At 43.1% G+C, this 21,647-nt stretch overlaps 1 protein-coding gene across 1 annotated transcript in view; it reads right to left on the reverse strand.

Annotated features, from left to right (window-relative positions):
- Positions 1-6,294, reverse strand: part of ca10a (carbonic anhydrase Xa) — a gene marked incomplete in the record, with an annotated part of 129,310 nt that extends 123,016 nt beyond the window's left edge. The window contains 2 exon segments of the mRNA XM_030341126.1: positions 5,248-5,725; positions 5,984-6,294.
- Positions 6,295-21,647: the final 15,353 nt, after the last annotated feature.

Below are 21,647 nucleotides of genomic sequence, written 5' to 3' on the forward strand. Positions count from 1 at the left end.
CGCTGTCGGTAGAGAAAATATGTCTATAAAGGCAATTGCCAACCACTTACAATTGCTAACTTTGCCCAGTATACAAAAATGATAGCTAGGATAAGACCCTAAACAAAGTCCTATTTTTATTTTTAAGTGCCGGTTCAGAGGCAACCGGACCAAAACGTATGTACTGCATCGGCAGAGAAGCAGCGCTATGCAACCAAGTCGAGAATAACCTCAACGAAGACAGACCACAATACCCCAGCGAGCCTATTTATATTTGTGGTGTTTTCTGCGGCCCCTGATCATGACAATCTCAAAATGTAGAGCAGAAACACTGTAGAGGTTTCCACTGTGTACTAGCACAGACACCCTAGAGGGTTCACTGTGTACACGCGCGTACCCCCAGATGTTTCCATGGTGTATGTGAAGAACCCTGTATCATCACGTTGGGGTGGGGGTGGGGCTAGGATTATTGGGCGAAGAAACTGACAAAGCCAAATAAACAAGCCCCTCTGACAAGCACAGAGCCTTCCCTGTCTCGGTGGCAAAACATACTGTAGACTGCGCATGTGATTAGTCTCTCTATCTATGTCTCTCTCGCCCTCACACACACACACGTACGCATCATCCAGCCCTGTTAAGGGACACACATCCGCAGGATTATCAGATTAGCTGCTGGAGATTTGGTTTCACTGGCAAGGCCTGTATGTGGGTGGGGGGATCTGTGTGTGTATGTGTGTGTGTGTTAGGGTGTGTGTGTGTTAGGGTGTGTGTGTGTGTGTGTGTGTGTGTGTGTGTGTGTGTGTGTGTGTGTGTGTGTGTGTGTGTTTTAATTACCTGCCCCCTTCTGTTCCTACGTGTATGGTGATATCAATACACACACGCACACATACTCACACACACACATTACTAATTATGCGAAGCAACACCAAAGTCATCATATACTTCATCTGTCAGTAATAGCAATAATAAACTGGATTTTATCTCAGCCTCTCATGTACCTTATCCAAACCATAAAAACATTATCGATCCTTAATAACAAATGGAACAATAATGTCCATGCAATAAATCCAGAGCATGCAAAGGTGACCCGTCATTGTCGGAAGTTCAGATGTCATTGATCTACTAATGCGTGCACCGCGGCATTCCCATTAATGGCCACCGAAAATAAAAGCAACAGATAAATACTTGATGAGATGGACTAAATAAATAAAAGCGTGACCCGGGAGAATGTCCTCCGTCAGTTCCCGTCACAGCTCCTATAAACTGAATGTGGGTTTAGCCCCTCGGTCTGGGGGTCCTGTGAACCATAGGCCCAGACCGCCCCGACTGAGTCAAGAGACAGAGCAACATGGGGGTCTCCCTGGTCCTCTTCTGAACCCCGTCCTACTTTCACTACCAGACATGGAGGGAGTTAGTTCGTCAGAGGAATGATGCTCTACACAAGTTACATCCTCTAGCTATCCATGTTAATGTAAGCTCTCAGGTGATCCTGTAACATGTTCCTTCCTCTAGCTATCCATGTTAATGTCATATCCGAGGTGATGCTGTAACATGTTATATCCTCTATCCATGTTAATGTCATATATAAGGTGATGCTGTAACATGTTACATCCTCTAGCTATCCATGTTAATGTCATATATAAGGTGATGCTGTAACATGTTGCATCCATGTTAATGTAATAACTCAGGTGATGATTTACACATGTTACACCCTCTATCCATGTTAATACAATATCTCAGGTGTTGATTTACACATGTTACACCCTCTATCCATGTTGATATTATATCTCAGGTGATGCATTAACATGTAACACTCTCTATCTATCCATGTTAATGTCATATCTCAGTTGATGCTGTAACATGTTACACCCTCTATCCATGTTAATGTAATAACTAAGGTGATGATTTAAACATGTAACACCCTCTATCCATGTTAATATTATATCTCAGGTGATGCATTAACATGTAACACTCTCTATCCATGTTTATGTAACATCTCCGGTGAAAGATTTAAACAAGTTACACCCTCTAGCTAACCATGTTAATGTTGTATCTCAGGTAATGCTTTAAACACTTTAAATCCTGTAGCTAGCCATGTTAATGTCATATCTCAGGTGATGCTGTAACATGTTACACCCTCTAATCATGTTAATGTAACATCTCAGGTGATGCTTTCTGAAAAAAGTAAACTTCTCTGCGCTGAATAGCGTACGAAAAAATATGTATTTAAAAAATGAGCAACCACATTGTATTGTATTCATTTTTCTGTTTAGCATATTTGCCAGCAGTGCAGCACGATAATTATGTACATGGTATAATTATTATTTAGCAACAAGCAAAATGTATAGTAAGCCTTCCATTCAGGGGAACAAATGAATATTAAAGCATTGTTTACTGACTAACAGTGAAATATAGTATACCTGCATACTTTAATGTTTCAAACCCCCCAAATCCCATGTTTACACAACCTGTATAAATCTGTAATATTTGGCCTTCCGCTGTCGGCGAGGTGGGAACACAATGTCTAATTTGAGGCTTTTTAATTCAACTCCTCTGTGAACTGAGGTGTGAAGGGAAGTCGAACCTCAGAGTATTTACTGTTGGCTTAACGCAAGCAAGTGACAAGTACTTGACAGGTTAGGATAAACACAATCATGCAGAGTATTTATCATCCCAGCACATGGAAGGCTTGCGGGGTTTGAGGACATACTTCAATGTCTCTCCACAGGCATCTCTCTGGATCATTGCACATAATACAATGATGGTTTAGAGTCGAATCCCATGCAACAGATCTGTGTTGTAGGACACCATAACGCCATTTAGCTGGACCTCAGGGTGGAAGTGGTGGATGATGGTGGAGGGATAGATGGAGGACAATCAACAGATCCATTACTTCATTCAGGCTGAAGCATTTGAAGTCATTTTCTAATGAAACAAAGTCTTTAGGAGCTTTAGTCATCTGTGGAACAGACAGAAATGGGAGACCAAAAGCTTACTTGGCACATAATGTAAAACTTCTTTAGGAAAATGTATTTTCAGCACTGGCAGCGTGTGTCACCGGCTCACATCACAACGAGAATGTTCCTGAAAGGCTTGTGAAAGGAGACGAGGGACAGGAAGCCAGCCTGTTTGGTATGTCAGATATGGAGCAGTGGCTCCTAGAATGTGCACGTTTACGTAATATACAATAATGAGAGAAGAAGTTTATGTGCCTATGCGTCTGCGTGCTTGTGTTTGTGTGTCTATGTGTGTGTGTGTGTGTAGTGTTTAGAACACTGTAGCATTGCTCAGCGGTGTGGAGGATGTATAATTCACCAAATCATGTTTTTTATTCATATGCCAGATTTATGGCTTGGCACCCATCCTAGGGGGGATGGAGGGGGCGGGGGAAGGGGGGGGCTGTGTGTGCTGTGATGTGTCGGACCACCAGAAGGCTGGTGACCACCAGAACATCTGCTACTGATCTCCTTCTCCTTTTCTCCAAACTCAGGCGGGGGGCTGACGTCAGTTACGAACATCTAGTGCTAGTGCCAGGATGACGTAAGCAACTGACGTGAGCAACTGAGAGTAAAGGACGACGTCTACTTTCAAATTCTAAAAATAAAAAACATTTCCCTGACGGCATTGAAGGAAACGTTTCAGCGAAATGAGAAGCGGATATCATAAAAATAACTGTTTATAATTGTTTTCAACCTCGACGAGGGCGAACGCGCCCATGGCGGTTATTCTGAATTGGGAAACCTCTTCAGATCTGTCTTCACCATTCTATCAGGGCTAGCCTTCAAGCGACAAAGCCCTACTTGAACACAAAATACTTGTTTCACCGCTGGAAGAATTCCACCTCAGCACACCGGGGAGTGTAGCATGGCAGCGAGGTAGTGTACCGTACATCAACTGAATAGATGGATAGATCATAGCTGTTACTATGCGATTACTCAGACGGACAGACAATAATAACATGACAGTAACATGATTGCGATCGGTCAGGTCAGATGTACCACTCACTGCAGCGCTGATTCTTTGCCAATGGCAGTTAGTAGCAGAGAACCTGTGCAGTAGGCCTACAGCTTAACATAGCTACCTTAATGTTTAGGTCTAGATCGTCGCATAGATTCCCTATAGTGTAGGCCTACATCACGCAAATTAAGACCCTGAAGTATAGGCCTACATCTCTACCAAGAAACCCCGTGCTGTAGGCCTGCCTCATGACACATAGGTACCCTTTGCTGTAGGCCTGCCTCATCACACATAGCTACCCTGAAGTGTAGGTCTACATCACCACATAAATAGCATGTAGTGTAGGCCTACATCACCACATAAATACCATGTAGCGTAGGCCTACATCACCAGATAAATACCATGTAGAGTAGGCCTACATCAATTCATATAGATCCTGTAGTGTAGGCCTATGTCACTACAAAGAGACCCTATAATGTAGGCCTACACCCCCACACATAGAGACCCTGTAGTGCAGTGTAGGCTTACAACACCACCCATAAAGACCCTGCAGTGTAGGCCTACATCATCACACTAAAAGACCCTTCAGTGTAGGCCTACACCCCCACAGAGACTGTGTAGCGTAGGTCTATATCATCGAAAGTATACCCAACAGTGTAGGCCCACACGTCACATAGAGACAGTGTAGTGTAGGCCTACATCATCAAAAAGAGACCATGAAGTGTAGGCCTATATCATCACACATAGTGACCCATACCCTGTAGTGTAGCCCTACACCATCACATAAAGACCCTGTAGTGTAGGCCTACGACACCATCATAGAGACCCTGAATCAAATTATTCATGTCTTGCTTGCTATTCACACACTCCTGCACTCGCGCTGCGACACCCAGAAACCCAACCACCCACCGTACAAACACAGTCAGACCCCTCTACCATCCATCCGTCCGTACGTACTGAACCGAATAATCGACACATGAGGGCCCTACGGTCATATATAGTTGCCCTATATCTATAACTACCGTACAATAATTGATTATTAGCCGTGGTAGGATTATCTTGGTTGCCATGCACACCTCTAAGAGGCCTCTGGAGTTTGACAATCATTAATTACGTTTGCAGATGTTTGTTTAACGTTAATTTATTACACCTATCGGATTAAATAACATGTGGGGTCAATAATAACAAAATATATATTTTACGTTACAGACTCGTTTATATTTATCAGTCATTGGTATTTAAAAGATAGGCTACAACTAAACATAATGTCCAGTCCAACTTGAAACACGACCATTCCTGTCCTCCACTCACCTGATATGCGGACAAGAACGTTTGCCTGGAGAATGATGAATATTTCCCAAAGTATATCCATCCTCTGTCTTCATTCCAGGTACATTACGCACATGTAAAAAAAAAAAGAGAAAAAAGAGAAAAAAGGAATCAACTGAAAAAGGAAAATTTCAGGTGCAGAGTATGGATCCACGAGTTATTCTCCACACCAGGCGCATAGCAGGTACAGAAGACGGTCCCTGTTCAATACCCCCCTTCCTACAAGTCCACAACCCAGAGAGGTGAAGCCCGCGAACTCCGCGGAAGGAAGCGGGAAAAGAAAGGTGTTGCCACGCGCGAGGGGGCTTTCTCGTCAGCCGCTGCGCGAGACCGGTGCGGTTTGCCCTAGGACGATCCGCGCGCGTACTCCTCCGTGGACTAGACCCTCACCGAACCGCCGACCCGTCTCTCCGCGCAGAGGAAAACAACATCCCCGGGATCAGCTCCGCCTCGATGTCCCCTAGACAGGAGCACAGCAGTGACAGGTTAGGATCCAGACAGACAGATCAACACCTGATCAACTCAAGAGAAGAGACACTTCTGCAGGGGCGGCGCGCTCCGCTCTGGTCCGCCCGGGAAGGACATCCCTGCTCGGCTTCTTGGGAGACGATCGGTGAACAGACGTAGGAAATCTTTATTTCCAAATAGCCCCGCGACGCAGTCAGAAACAAATAAACTAAGAAAGGGATTTCATGCCAGAAAGTTAAAATACACTTACAGCGATCGTTGGCGGTAAAGCTGCGGAACAGCCTAACGTCCAACTGTCCAGAGTGCTATAATCTTTACATCAAATACTACTAAACTTTATAATGGATACACTCATTGATCTCATTTTACAGATAATAGTCCGCGCTACTTCAAATGATAACAAATTAACTCCATATCCAAGTTTAAAATAACGCGTTTCGTCTGACAGAGTGGCCAGTTTTGTCCCCATAAACCATAAAGAATGAAACCGTTCAGTCTGGTGCTGGCACCCAACGATGCCGCGCGCAGTGAGTTTACAGATGATGGAGCATCGCTGCAAGTGGGCACATGCGCAGTTGTGAGCGCATTCAGGTTCGTGCGCACAAATAGACACATACTGTAGTAGGGGGGGGGGGGGGGAGAAGAGAGAGAGAGAGAGAGAGAGAGAGAGAGAGAGAGAGAGAGAGAGAGAGAGAGAGAGAGAGAGAGAGAGAGAGAGAGAGAGAGAGAGAGAGAGAGAGAGAGAGAGAGAGAGAGAGAGAGAGAGAGAGAGGGGAGAGAGGGGAGAGAGAGAGAGAGAGCGAGAGAGAGAGAGAGCGAGAGTTCAGGAAGACAGAGTTGGAGATCAACTTTTCAGTTGAATTAGATCGGGGGAAGCTGAGGGCGGGGTTCTGTTGCATTAGATGGGGTGATGGGGGGGTTCTGTTGCATAAGATGTATTGGTGACTGGTGTGTGTGTGTGTGTGTGTGTGTGTGTGTGTGTGTGTGTGTGTGTGTGTGTGTGTGTGTGTGTGTGTGTGTTGTGTGTGTGTGTGTGTGTGTGTGTGTGTGTGTGTGTGTTTGCAGGGGGGGGGGGGGGGGGGGGGGGGGGGAGGGGTTGCATTAGATGGGGTGATGGCCGGTGTGTGTGTACGTGGGTCAGTGTGTGTGTGGGGGGGTGGGCTGTTGCATTAGTCCAAAAGTTTACGTCAGAGCAATGTTCTGTTGCTTCTAGCTGAAAATCCTGGTATGTTTGCATTGCAAACAAAATATTTTATTTTAGTGAGCGGGAACATTTGCCATCAAGACTAAATTATGCAAGAATGCTATAATTGCCCATTTAATGATATCATATCACTGTAATGAGGCGGCCTGCAAAGTCACCAGTTCTAAATCGAATTACAACATCTGGTGGTAGGCTTGGAGAAGAGGTTCCACTATAAGCAGTGAGAAGCTGTAGACCACAATGGAGAAGAGGTTCCACTTTAAGCAGTGAGAAGCTGTAGACCACAATGGAGAAGAGGTTCCACTTTAAGCAGTGAGAAGCTGTAGACCACAATGGAGAAGAGGTTCCACTTTAAGCAGTGAGAAGCTGTAGACCACCATGGAGAAGAGATTCCACTGTTGGCAGTGAGAATCTCCGAGAAGAGGTTCCACTATTAGCGGCCAGAAGCTTTGGACCAGAATGGGCTTACTGTAAAGCTCCTTCAACACCAAATTTAGCATATGCCTCGAAATAAGTCAATATTTTGCACCATATGCACCATAGTTTTGGGAATGCCCAGGACTCAATGTGAAGCAAATCAATATAAATTACTGACTTGATTGAATGAAGATGAGGAATTTAATAATTGAACCTTTTTTTGCAAGAGAGAACTGATATCAGTTCAACATGCATGCACGTACAACAAGTAAGTGTGGATGTCCCTTTAGGTAGAAATTTAGACAAAAAATCATGTAATACAACATTTTTTAAACAATCGATTCCCTTTGACCTAACATAACCAACCGTTCTTTGAGCTCTGGCACACCCTGCCTTTATCAGAGTAGTAAGGTTTAAGGGTAAAACAACAATATACCTTTTCTAAGTCATCCGTCACTGCGTTTGGACACTAAAGCAGCTGCTGCAGGGAACTCAGCTATAGTCAATCGATACCGTACCCCTGGTGTGATTTTACCAAGGGCCACTTTTCCACATCAGGAAGAGGCACATCCCTGCAGACTCTTTATCCCTTTGCCACCAAAATGCTTTTAGCCGTCAAGTCTAATCCACTATCTCCTTCCCTGTGTGGGGCCTGCTGGGATAACAAAGCGTCTTCCGTAAGAGAAGACCTTTCAAGGATATTTTTACCTGAAAGCGTACAATAGGTGGTTGAAGAGCAGACTAAATCATTGGTAAGGAACACAACAGCTGTTTAGAATGTGTTTGGTTTGGTTAAGAGTAACCAAACCTGACCAGTATTATCATTGACTAAAAGAAAAATCGAAATGACGACAAAAAAATCATTAACTCACTGAAATTATATTTTCTGTTTACAAAGCTAAGTAAATCAAACAGCAATGAGAGAGAAAGTTTCTTTAGTTTGGACTTTATTTTTTTTATTTTATACGCTTAGTATTTTGTGTGGATGTGAACTCTATCTTCCAATTGTTTAGCTGTTCCAGTGTTGGTCCACACTTTTGTTGATTTGTTATTACACAATGGTTTTTGTGACCTTTTTGAATCCCACCCCTGACAAATACCCCATGTTATAAAAAATGACAACACTGCAACAAATAAAACAAAACTAAAACAAGGCATAAAAAAAATGAATAAATAAACAAAACAACCTGCTTTCAAAACTTAATACAACTGAACTGAAATTGAAAACAAAATAAATATAAAAATTAATGAGAAATCTGAAACTATTATAATCTTGCCTCAGGAACACCACCATCTAATGGGTAAAGGAGCATTTCAATCTGCTGCTTCCACTTGACATGTATAAAGCTGATTAGAAAGAACTTTAAAGTAGTAACACAGTAAATCTAATTTAATACAAAATAATACACAAACAGTAGACAATGTACAATGTACAATATGTACACCGTGTACATTTGCAGTACGTCTAATGTACAGGGGCGATTCTAGGTAGTGTGGGGGCCCTAGGCAGAGGATTGTTGACGTGGGGGGGTGGAGTGATTGTTGACGGGGGGGGGGGGGGGGGGGGGGGGGGTGGAGTGATTGTTGACGGGGGGGGGGGGGGGTGTATGGAGCGATTGTTGGCAGGGGGAGGTGGCTTTTTTTTTGGCTCTAGGGGGCCCCCCCTGGGGCCCGGGGCCCCCAAACAATTGCGGGGCCCCAGGCAGTTGCCTGGTATGCCTAATGGGATGCGGCGCCTCTGCTAATGTACACGTGCAAAATAACTCAGAAGGGATCATGACCATTTAATCCTGTGTTACAACAGTAGGTGGGAGCCAGCAAAGAGATAGGGCAGGAGACTACAGACACTGTGTCTGAGTCCCTTGTCGAGTTGTCAGGCTAACGTTATCTGGGGTAAAGACACGAGCCAATGAATAATGTGTTCTGCTTCATGGCTCCATGGGGTGTCAGTCAGGGAAGTGGTACAAGCGTATTGTGTTGTTTATAGTGCATGATCTGGGTTAGGGATTGTCCCTGTACTTCGATTTTCAGTCATTCACATTACTTTTAAACCCACTTAATATTGGCAGATTTTTAGCAAACAACGCTGTTCTTATATTCAACACAGTACAATTCATAATGCCATAAAAAACACTGCTTGCAGGTGTGGTTGTGTTTGTGCGGTTGAAAGGGCGCATAGATGCAGATGAAAGACGCTAATTATGCCCACTACAATGTGAGGAGGAATCACTGGTGTTCTAATGGGAAAATCAGGAGACTAATCAGTGGATTTTTCTCCAGTGACTCTGGCTTTTCAACCTGGATTGAGAACGGCGAGGGAGAGGAGGATTAGTCACACAGATGACGACAAGAGTGACAGAGGAGAGAGAGAGAGACAATGCAGGTGTTGAGAGATATTTAATTCAGACTAATTATGATGAATTCCGACCAAATGTTTTCAGCTAAGGCCAGGTCTTACTATCGCTCTGCCTTGGAGAGGCTTTTGGCTTCCAGTATAGAGACGCTCTAGCACTTCATTGCTCTCTGTTGGGTTCAGGCAGTAAGAGTTAAAGAGGTCCCGCAGCACATAAACGGATACCACAAGGCATTTAACACAGCTGAGCCCAAACAGGGTTGTGAATAACTTGGGAGTTCTGCGTTGATTGCAACTTTTGGACGAGAATGCATGGCTGTTTCTTCATGTTTCTCGGTATAATGAGCTAATCTACTGACTGATTAAAGGGAAACTTATTTCAAATATAAAGCGCTGGTGTTCATTGGTGAAGCTGATTGGTTTCACAGATGATACATGAGAGACATGTTTGCATTCTATATGCAAATAAAGGCGAAAGTTGTCAAAACAAGTTGACTTACGCAAAAGTTGGTAATTCGCACAAATACGAACAAAACTACAATTATAGAGCTGGGTAGTTCCGCCCAACATTGATGACGAACAGCTGGTACAACATTTTCAAAAAGTTTCTCCAGGAGTCTAGGAACATAAGATGGATATTTAGATGTTTACATAGATGTTTATTCTTATTGTGGCATCTAGACTGTAGAAATGTCAATGCTACACGCCATCTAGGGGCCATGATCCACCTACACAAGGAACGCATGGAACTGTTCATCACATCTGCCATTCATAATTACATCCAAGAAATGCCTGTTGGAAATATGACCAAAGGAGCTAAAACATACTCATCAGCTACTAGAGTAGCTGGCTAGGAAGTAAGAAAAACCCCTGCTGAATTAAAACCAAATCATGCTATAATGTGTTGCTCCAGATTGCAATCATAGGGCAAACAAGGAGTTATGCTCAGTTTGATAGAAAGTTTCTGGGTATTGTAGTTCTGATTTGAGAATTGCAGGTAAATGAACATAACATATATATATATATATATATATATATATATATATATATATATATATATATATATATATATATATATTATATATACACACACACATATATATATATATATTTACAAAATAATCTATATTTGACTTTAAGGCCCTCATGTGTCTCTTATCCAGATTATTCGTTTAAGTACGTATGGATAGATGGAGTTATGGACTGTAGGGGTGGCTGACTGAATGTGGGGTTGGGGAAGAGGGCGGGGGGGGTTATCATAGCGCAAGTGCAGGAGTGTGTGAATAGCTTCAGGTGCTCTCTATGTGGTGATGTAGCTCTAGAGTACAGGGTATTAGCCTGTCCTCCAGACAAAACCACAGTATAGGTATTTTCAGAGCTGCCAACTCCCAGCAAACCTTTTTCAATAATATGAGTATATTATTGACTGCTTCAACTGTGATCTTAGGCCGCCCTTAGTTTTTCGATCAGCCCATAATCATTTTGGAAGCTAAATAATGCATGACACGCCTGTTCTTTTTAATTGTCTGAAGATATGGCAAGTCGGTCCCGGTGAAATACTTGTTATGGGCCCACCAATAAAAATTAATTGTAAAATCTTATATTATGAAATAACAAGGAATGACCATAATTGTATGAATCCATACTTTAACATTATAAAATATGTTTTTTTCGGTCACGTCTTGAACATACATCAATCACGTGATATCACTATAATATCACTTTTATTTAGAATGTCTGGCATAGGCAGTCTGGATCAATACAGACCTAATACGGACTGGTTGGGAATTTATCGAGCGTTTGGACTGGCTTGAGTTTGAGTGATCGGACTGGCTGGTGTTTCAAGTTATCGGACCGGCCTGGTGTTTTCAGGTGATCTGATTGGCTGGAGTTTTTTCGAGTGATCGGACTGTCTTGGGTTTTCAGGTGTTTGGATTGGCTGTTCTTTTTTAGTGATCCCTAGCCGGACTGGCTAGGGATAGCTTTATTCTATGTCGGCAAACATTAATGGGCCTGCGGATATGAAAATAAGGCACCATCATACCAAAAGATGGAAGTGGTATTTCCGTCAATGGACACTTTGGGCTAGTGGTGGAACCACAAAGGTTGAAAAAATCAAATAAATACAAGCAAAGATGGCAGTTCCCTGATGATGGAGATGAAGTGTGAGTGCCGCAACATTTAGCCTGATTAAAGAGTGCGTGGAGATTATCTGTTTATAACCCCAGAACCCTACGGCGATAATCTGGGATTAACAAGCATAATACAATCAGAACACTCTGTCACCGTAGGGCGCTGATGTGTCAAAGTGAAAAGGTATAACACCGATGTTTCAAATAAAGCTCCTGTGCATCGCTTTGTATTCACACATCCTGCGTTCACTGACATACGAAAACATGAGGAGTGATAAAGCTCACCGTTGGATTTCAGACGCATCGAGAGAAAAAAAACCCAGATCTTAAAGACGTCAGGTGGCGTTACTCACTTCTCAAGGCTATTTATGTTTCCCATAACATCTCAAACCTTTGATGCTCCTTTCATCGTTATGAGTCAAGGACAGGCTAGGGCGTATGTTTCTTGGACAAAGATTAGGTTTACAGAAATATGCATGAAGCAAAATGTGACACACTCACAGTGGAGGAACGTAATCAGATGGTTCTAGGTTGGCGTGATAAGATACGGTCGTTGTGACTAAAGCACTTTCTGATGAAGCCTTTTGAAGTGTGTGCATCAGACCAGAACACCTAATTAACCCAATGGCAATGGAGAAAAAAACATGTTGAAAGCGTGAAACACAGGCTTACTGTCTTGGCAACTTTACTTACATCTAAGCTCAGAGTCTTCTTGAAATGTACAAATTATGCACCAGCGTCACACACACAAATTCTTACTCACATGCAGATCTCATTTAACAACACCCACACAGACATCACAAATCAGACCATAGATTGATATCTAAATTCGATTGGAAGGCTTGCTCAAATTTGGGTGAAATGGGCAATTCATGACTCATATTTCAATAATCGTTCAAGTATGTGTAAAGGTTTCAAATCAACACCATGTGAATTTGGCTGCTGTAGTAATACAATTATTGAAAGCTTCATCTACTCGCACATGCTAACCCAACATGACCTATGCTAACCAAGAGTGACCCTAGCTAAACCTAGCAGAGCAGGACCATTGCTAACCCTGCTAATCCAGCATTACCCATGCTAACCCTATCCCAGTATGACCCATGCTAAACCTAACCTAGCATTACCCATGCTCACCCAGTATGACATTGTTACAGCCACCCAGGGAGTATATTGAGTGCTTATCGGTGCTGCTGTGCTACTGGATAGAGTTCATAGTGTACTGCACTGAGCACAGCCTCCTCCACGCGTGCATGTAGCGTGTTTCCTATGGAGGTAGATTTGTGTCTTTATTATGCAATCAAAAAGAATAGGTTTGAGAGCAAAACTTTCCACACTGCAATCAAAAAATAGGTTTGAGAGTAACACTTTCCACACTGCAATCAAAAAATAGATTTGAGAGCAAAACTATCGACACTGCAATCAAAAAATGTTTTATTGCAAGATAAATTAATGTGATAAAAAAAATATTAATGGGAATCCAAAAGTTTTGTTTGCAAACCCAAAAGTTTTGTTTGCAAATCCAAAAGTTTGGTTTGCGAATCCAAAAGCTTTGCTTGCTGTTGAGCTGAATCTCGTGGGCGGGACCTACGCCGAAAGATGTAAGACACGTCTCTATTGGCCAGTCTCGATCGGAGTGACAGCTTGGCAACATCCGAAAAGCCGCTGCCCCCCGACCGCCTCCAGAAGCAGATTGTCGGCCAGACGGACAGGGTGTTCGTTTGTGCCTCTCAATCCGCGGTGGCGGTCAACAACATCGACCTGCTCTCCTCTGCCATGGTCTCCTTGTCGGCTGACAGGGAGGCCTACGGGATTTTCAGGGCGCGCAAGCGCGCGCACGGGACAAGCCCATAAGGCGAAGCCTAGACGGCGTAGCCTACATGAAATAGAACTCCCTCTCTCGTTACTAACTGTGGATGTTGCCAAGCTGTCACTCCGATCGAGACTGGCCAATAGAGACGTGTCTTACATCTTTCGGCGTAGGTCCCGCCCACGAGATTCAGCTCAACAGCCAGCAAAGCTTTTGGATTCGCAAGCAAAACTTTAGGATTCGCAAGCAAAGCTTTTTGATTCGCAAACAAAACTTTTGGATTCGCAAACAAAACTTTTGGATTTGCAAACAAAACTTTTGGGTTTGCAAACAAAACTTTTGGATTCCCATTAATATTTTTTTTATCACATTAATTTATCTTGCAATAAAACATTTTTTGATTGCAGTGTCGATAGTTTTGCTCTCAAATCTATTTTTTGATTGCAGTGTGGAAAGTTTTGCTCTCAAACCTATTTTTTGATTGCAGTGTGGAAAGTTTTGCTCTCAAACCTATTATTTTTGATTGCATAATAAAGACACAAATCTACCTCCATAGTTTCCACCCCATACAAAAAACAGTACTACAACCAGTTGAACCAAGAGTACAACCACTAGAACCAGTCTGCTGCTAGTCCATTTTTTATGGCCTGCTGGATATTTTGGAGAGAAAGAACAGAACGCTGGTTCATTTTTTACAGCAATCACAGCAGACATACGTGCATCATCATGGTTGAAAACCTACAGGATTAGACTATAGAAACGAATTGAATAGACAAATGCATGTCCTGGGAGGGATCGTATTCTATATAATCGATCTCTACAGACAGGCAACGTTCACATTCAAGCATGGTTTGGAGATATTTCCCCCTTTATTTCAAGACATTTCATTGATGGCTAGCAGGTCCCTTACGTAAGAGGTGCAATCAAGAGCATCGATGTTGGATCAGATTATTATTCAAAACATTATCTAATGATTTTATAGATGCCAGGACCCATGCTAGTCTTCAGTCAAGGGAAAGAGGTTTGAGACAATTCCAAAATTAAAAATATGCTAATCACGATAGAGAGAAAATGGACTTGTCACAGTACCCAGAGATAGGACTAATAGCATCTGCTTGCAGTGCTCGTCCAGAATGACTAACCACCTCCTTCTTTGCAAAGCAATCCAATGTACAGCCGGCGGACCTGGAAGTTATTGTGGCACAACTGGCAGGAAGAACTGCTGCAATATGAATACAGAAATACCTATGATGAACACATATGAGGAACCCCTGTGACGAACACATATGATGAACACCTATGAATCATAATGAACACATAAGAATCATGACGAACATCGGTGTTGAAAACCTACAGGATTAGGCTATAGAAACTAATTGAATAGACAACAAATGCGTGTCCTGGGAGGGATCGTATTCTATAGGCTACTATCGATCTATATTATTGCATTTCTATGTATCTACAATCGGGGACGGGCAATGTTCACATTTAATCATCAAATTCCATCTAATATCATCAAATCAAATGTTATAGAGTCTATTGTGTGCTTGCATGTGTGCGTGTGTGCATGCAAGCGTGCGCGTACTACCTCTATTGTATATATGATTCAAGTTTTCTATATACCACAGTCATATTGTCTCAGTGAGTCCAGAAAGGCCACAACTCAATCTTATTTCACTTTAGATTTGACGTTGGTCGTATTATACTATCCTATGGACTCTGTCGTATTCTGGGAGTATATTGCTTTTTCACAGTGTATTTGTTATGATTGAATTAGAATGAGGCAAGCTGGTCTCCATGTGCCATATTTTCACTCTGTGCTTCCACACTAGAAATACGCTCATTCCTTCACAGCCAAGTTAGGGCTGAGCATCACCACACTGAACCCCAAGCAGATCAAACCCTCATCAGACCCTGACCCCCATCTGTGTGAGGCACCTACCGGTAGCTGCTGTGAGGCTCTTTCTTTTACGCCTACATATGGGCGTTATGAAGCGGGAAAATACAACAGACTATTTTAAAGAGTCCCCATATAAGAGAGTAGGCCTACTGCTTCGAGCACGTGTTGTGTATTTTCTAATATATAAGAGGTCAGGTACTGCTTCAAACGCCTGAGGTGTACTTTCTAATATGTAAGAGAGTAGGCCTACTGCTTCATACGCCTGCTGTGTACTTTCTAATATATAAGAGAGTAGGCCGACTGCTTCACTCGCCTGCTGTGTACTTTCTAATATATAAGAGAGTAGGCCGACTGCTTCACTCGCCTGCTGTGTACTTTCTAATATATAAGAGAGTAGGCCGACTGCTTCACTCGCCTGCTGTGTACTTTCTAATATATAAGAGAGAAGGCCGACTGCTTCACTCGCCTGCTGTGTACTTTCTAATATATAAGAATAGGCCTACTGCTTCATATGCCTGCTGTGTATTTTCTAATATAAGAGAGTAGGCCTACTGCTTCATATGCCTGCTGTGTACTTTCTAATATAAGAGAGTAGGCCTACTGCTTCATATGCCTGCTGTGTAATTTCTAATGTAAGACACAAGGCCTACTGCTCCTTCCCTGTATTGTTAAACTATTTTGATTTGCAACATCAACTCAACATCAAGTTTCCGTTGCAAAAACGTGCGCCATTGGTGCCATCGTTCAGGTACAGTGAATCAACTTATAAACTAAATTCCACAATATATTGAGGACATCAAGAGGGATTTATTAAAAAGTAAATCCAAAAAATCGGTGTTATTTTCAGTATGGGTTAGGTCAAGTGCTAGAAACAACTAATTTAAATCATCAAGGGGCAGAAAGGGAAGTGTAACAGCAGGCAGGGTTCCTCAAAAAGCCAGAATCCAAAATTTTTCCTCCATAGCTAATGTACCTGCTAATTGAGTCTATCACATCCAGGCAGAAGCTCACAGTGTCAGGAAAAATAAACTGCTGCAAAATACTTTGGAACTCTGCCAAGATTCAATGATGCAAAAAGTGTAAGTTGCAGTGGATAGCATTTCACTCGATCTCTTCACACATTGGTATTCTGAATAATCATTTGTGAATAACAAATAATTTATATCTCTGATCTGCAATTTTGTAAATTAAATTAGGAAATATTGACGGAAGGAAAACATAGATTTACTATTACCAATGTTATTTTATGATTCTTACCAGACTTGGCAACATGCTCAACTATTTATTGAATATGCTCTACAATTTTCATCAATGGTTTGTTGGATTATCTTCAGTGTCTGACGCTATTTGTGTGCACCAATCATACGGTACTGAAACAAAACAAATATCAAGCATTATTTTATAACTTCTCTTGACGTGTTGTCGCACAAGAAGGGATCTTTATAACGCAGACATAAATACGATAGTTCTCCCTAAAAGGATAGTTCTACCTGAAATAGGATATTTCTGAAGATACTAAAGTATCCCATATTTCAGGTAGAAGTATTTCAGGTAGAAGATTATTCCTGAAACTTCAGGTAGTATCTTCTTCATGAAAGGGATAGTTCTGCCTGAAATAGGATAGTTCTACATCACTTAGGATAGTTATACCTTAAAACAGACCTTGTGTGACTAGGAGAATAATATGGAACCTATTTTGTGAGGGGGCGATGGCATCAGTTTGCCACCCTCATGCTTATGCAGATACAGTTGCCTTTAATGCATTACCAATCATTAGTGTGGATTTTATACAAAGCCAGCAAGGGTATTTTTACTGAGCCTCATTAGTAGTTTTTTCTTACAATTAAATACTCATTGTGCTGCAGTCCAAAACCTCATATTTTCCCTTGAAAACAGGGATTAACTCAGGCACAGCACTGTTCAACAGAAATACAACCCACAGAACCTTTGATGTTGAGCCCCAGAGAAAGAAAGATATTAACGTCTATACAAACGTTCTGCCAATGGGTTGTGGCGCAATGTGCACACTAAGTCCATGCTTTTTGTGACCCTTTATTACTCTTGTGAACGGGGTTCCTGGAGGTGTTGTTGGGAAGTGATCATGTTGATGACATGTTACTACTCCTTGAGGTGTTGGGGGTCGATCGTGTTGATGACATGTTACTACTCCTGGATTTGTTGGGAGGGGGGGTTGATCGGCCAATTGAATGGGGACCAGGGGGCTGCCTGGGTCTAGGATTTATCTGAAGATAATCTGTGTGTGTGTGTGTGTGTGTGTGTGTGTGTGTGTGTGTGTGTGTGTGTGTGTGTGTGTGTGTGTGTGTGTGTGTGTGTGTGTGTGTGTGTGTGTGTGTGTGTGCTTGCGTGAGTATGAATGCAAAATCAACAAATACAAACAGCAATCACTAATTATCATCTTTATAGCCAGATGCGCTGTAAACCCCTGGTTGGAAACTGTTCAGCGTGTGACTTACTTACAGCTAGCCACTATACATCGCTGTTTGCAGCAAGTTGAGATCATTGTGTAAGAAATACTGACTCTTCAAAAGAGTTCAAAAGTCCATACTCTTTTTATGACAGGTCAAACAATCAATGGCAGAAGTCAAACTGCTCCATGTCTGGCACAATGCTAGTTCGTAAGTAAGGGAGTGAGTAAGGGAGACGGAGAAGAGAGAGAGAGAGAGACGGAGAGAGTGACTTTAAATTTTATTATAAGTAGGACAGTAAGACAGAGGGTTTTTGTACAGCCAAAACTGTATCCTTGAGAATCCATCTACTACTGTGAGGAGACGGGTGGGAAGACAGACAGGTGACAAGACAGGAGGGAGGACAGACAGACGAGGAGACAGGTGGGAAGAAAGACAGATGACAAGACGGGCTGACCAGGAGACAGGTGGGAAGACAGACAGGTGACAAGACAGGAGGGAGGACAGACAGACGAGGAGACAGTTTGGAAGACGGGCGGTTGAGAAGCCACAAAGGCCAAAAGAGCCACACCCCGCCTATTTATCCTACAGACAGAGCCACGCCCCCTTCCCTCCCGCCTACAGACAGAGCCACGCCCCCTTCCCTCCCTCCTACAGACAGAGCCACGCCCCCTTCCCTCCCGCCTACAGACAGAGCCACGCCCCCTTCCCTCCCTCCTACAGACAGAGCCACGCCCCCTTCCCTCCCGCCTACAGACAGCGCCAAGCCCCTTCCCTCTCTCCTACAGACAGAGCCACGCCCCCATTTCTCTCTTCTACAGACAGAGCCACGCCCCCTCCTGTCGCACCTACAGACAGAGACACGCCCCCTTCCCTCCCGCCTACAGACAGCGCCACGCCCCTTCCCTCTCGCCTACAGACAGAGCCACGCCCCCTTCCCTCCCGCCTACAGACAGCGCCACGCCCCTTCCCTCTCTCCTACAGACAGAGCCACGCCCCTTCCCTCTCTTCTACAGACAGAGCCACGCCCCCTCCTATCTCACCTACAGACAGAGACACGCCCCCTCCTATCTCTCCTACAGACAGAGACACGCCCCCTCCTATCTCTCCTACAGACAGAGACACGCCCCCTCCTATCTCTCCTACAGACAGATACTCACCCCTTCCTATCCCTCTTTCAGATAGAGCCACGCCCCCTCCTATCATTCTTTCAGACAGAGCCACGCCCCCTCCTATCCCTCTTTCAGACAGAGCCACGCCCCCTCCTATCCCTCTTTCAGACAGAGCCACGCCCCCTACTTGCTATTTGTCTGCCACAGTGCAGGCTTGAAGAAAAGCAAGAAGGTAGCAATTTTTTGGCAACCAGCTGTTTGCTTATAGTTGGTGATATAGTGGTTTAGTAGTAGGCTCCATCATTTGTGTTTTCCAGCCTAAACGCTGCCGCACAGAGAAATTATGAATTCTATTTTCAATCTCCTTCTCACCGTTGGAGTCCTGTGGTTGTCATGGTTATATCGTGTCGTTTTCACATTATTCTGAAGTATAGAACTATATTATTATCTTGCATCTCTCCCTCCAACTGTTGTTAGTGGTGCTTTAGGATAAGCATGGGTTAAATTGTATACTTCCATAACTCAATGTTTGTTCATAATTAACTCTTGATTATGTATTTGAGGAGGATGCGCATAATATGAGCTTGTGATTAGAAAATGTATAGCAATTTGTTTTTTCTTTTCCTCTTTGTAGCTCTTTTTTTTAAAAAATGTTCTGGTATAATGTGTTTTCATTCTCACTACTCATCTCTTTCTATTTCGAAAAAAACAAATAATGAGTAAATTATAAATGATTCTGTTGTGAAGGTTTTACCCAGAGGCAGTGGACACACTATGTTCAGCGTTACTCCATCACGCAATAAATGGATTACGCTCCGATCTCTCTAGCACCCCCTCACCCCGCATCATCCCCCCTCTGTTTCTCCCAAATGAACCCCCAGAGGAAGCATGGCTATGTTCCCAGTGTCTAATTGAAACAACATCCGACCCATTCCAACACGTTAGAAACGAGACGGCGTTCCCCCGGCCGCCCATTAAAAGACCCGGGCGTCGGCGTAGCAACCGACTTCACCCAGCGCTCACGCTGGGGCGGACGTCCCGTCAGGAGCTTTACGCGGACGTCGGGTGGAGGGCACGGCAGCTCCGTTACACACCCACGGTAAAGAGGGTGGCACCGCCTTACTCATCTTCACGGGGTTGTGCGGGGAAAAAAGAAAGACTTTTTGCTTTTTTTTTATTGCTGCGTTTTGGACTGAGAACAAACGGAATTTGGGCGAGAAGATTTTTCTGGGCAAAAGGAAAACGCTGACGCTTTTTTTTCGTTATTTTTTCGTTATTTTTTTTATACTGCCATGGCAACGTGATTATGTCTGAAACACTCAAGGACACAGAAACGATCTGCCTGCCAGGCCCCAGGACGCTCCTCGCATCCAATGAGAAATAACAAAACATTCACACTGTTGTACAACCAAGGCTGAAACCAGAGAGTACATGTTCGCTACTTGAATGACAGGCCGCTGCTGGCCGTTTCGGTGCCCTACGCGAGCGGGGGGGGGGGGGGGGGGGGGGAGAGACCCTTTTTATATATTAGGTAAAAACATCTAATTTGCCGAAATTGAGCGATAGGTTATACAATTAAGAACAAACAACTGTGGGCCTCTTCATAACTAATTTACATATTCTTTTAATTCAATAATGTATTTCCTTTTTTTTTTTTTTTTTTACGAACCTTCATTTTTGGTGCCCCCTCAAGTACTTGGTGCCCTACGCACTCTGCTTACTCTGCGTAAAGGGAGCGGTCAGGAAATTAATATTTCTCTTTTCTAGCTGCTTAAAGATGGTAATTTATTAAAATCTTGCATTCAATCTTGAATCTTGTTTTGTGGTTACACCGCCCCGAGTCTAGATGCTCGAACCACAAGAAGATGGTTTCATCTCTCGTAGTGAGGATAGTGGAAAACGGCAACTTCATCAATCACAATTCCTACAAGTGCTAGCATAAACCTAACTCTGCAGGTTTACAAATCTAAGAGTGCACCTGCCGGTATCTCTGTATTTATGCGATTGAGTGGTTTAAACTAAGAGAGAACACTTTCTAAAGTATTCACAGTCAAACAAACAAAAAGTCCCACTGGCTATCCAAAACAACTAAATAGACAACAAAAGGCAAGGAGCCTCTGTAAAAGACATGAAAAATGTTTATTTTCTTACTCCTACCTTCTTGCATGTATTTATTTTAACATTGTGTGGGGGGTTCGCTGTCACCTTAGGACATTTACTATCGTAGCAATTCAAAGTTCCCACAACAAATAAGCAACAAGGCTTGGGGAAAAGTTCTGAATGAGCCAGTTGAAGGCTAAACGGTATCTTGTATCGTGAAGCATATCTGGCACTGTGTTTCGCTCCTGGGTACGTCTAGCATGACATCGGCAGATCAATTCTCAAAAGCATATTAGTCTGGAACCTCTCATTAAATTTTCTATTTCCAAGGGGCGCTATCATCGTTACAGACAAAAAAAACCCGTGGACACACTAGGATAGAACTACAACCAATGAGAGCAACACAATGTGTGTACCATCAGCAGCAGCCATCTTGGGTGTTTATGAAAACTACACTCCC

The sequence above is a fragment of the Gadus morhua genome, chromosome 18 (genome assembly GCF_902167405.1).
Source record: "Gadus morhua chromosome 18, gadMor3.0, whole genome shotgun sequence".
Taxonomy (NCBI): domain Eukaryota; kingdom Metazoa; phylum Chordata; class Actinopteri; order Gadiformes; family Gadidae; genus Gadus; species Gadus morhua.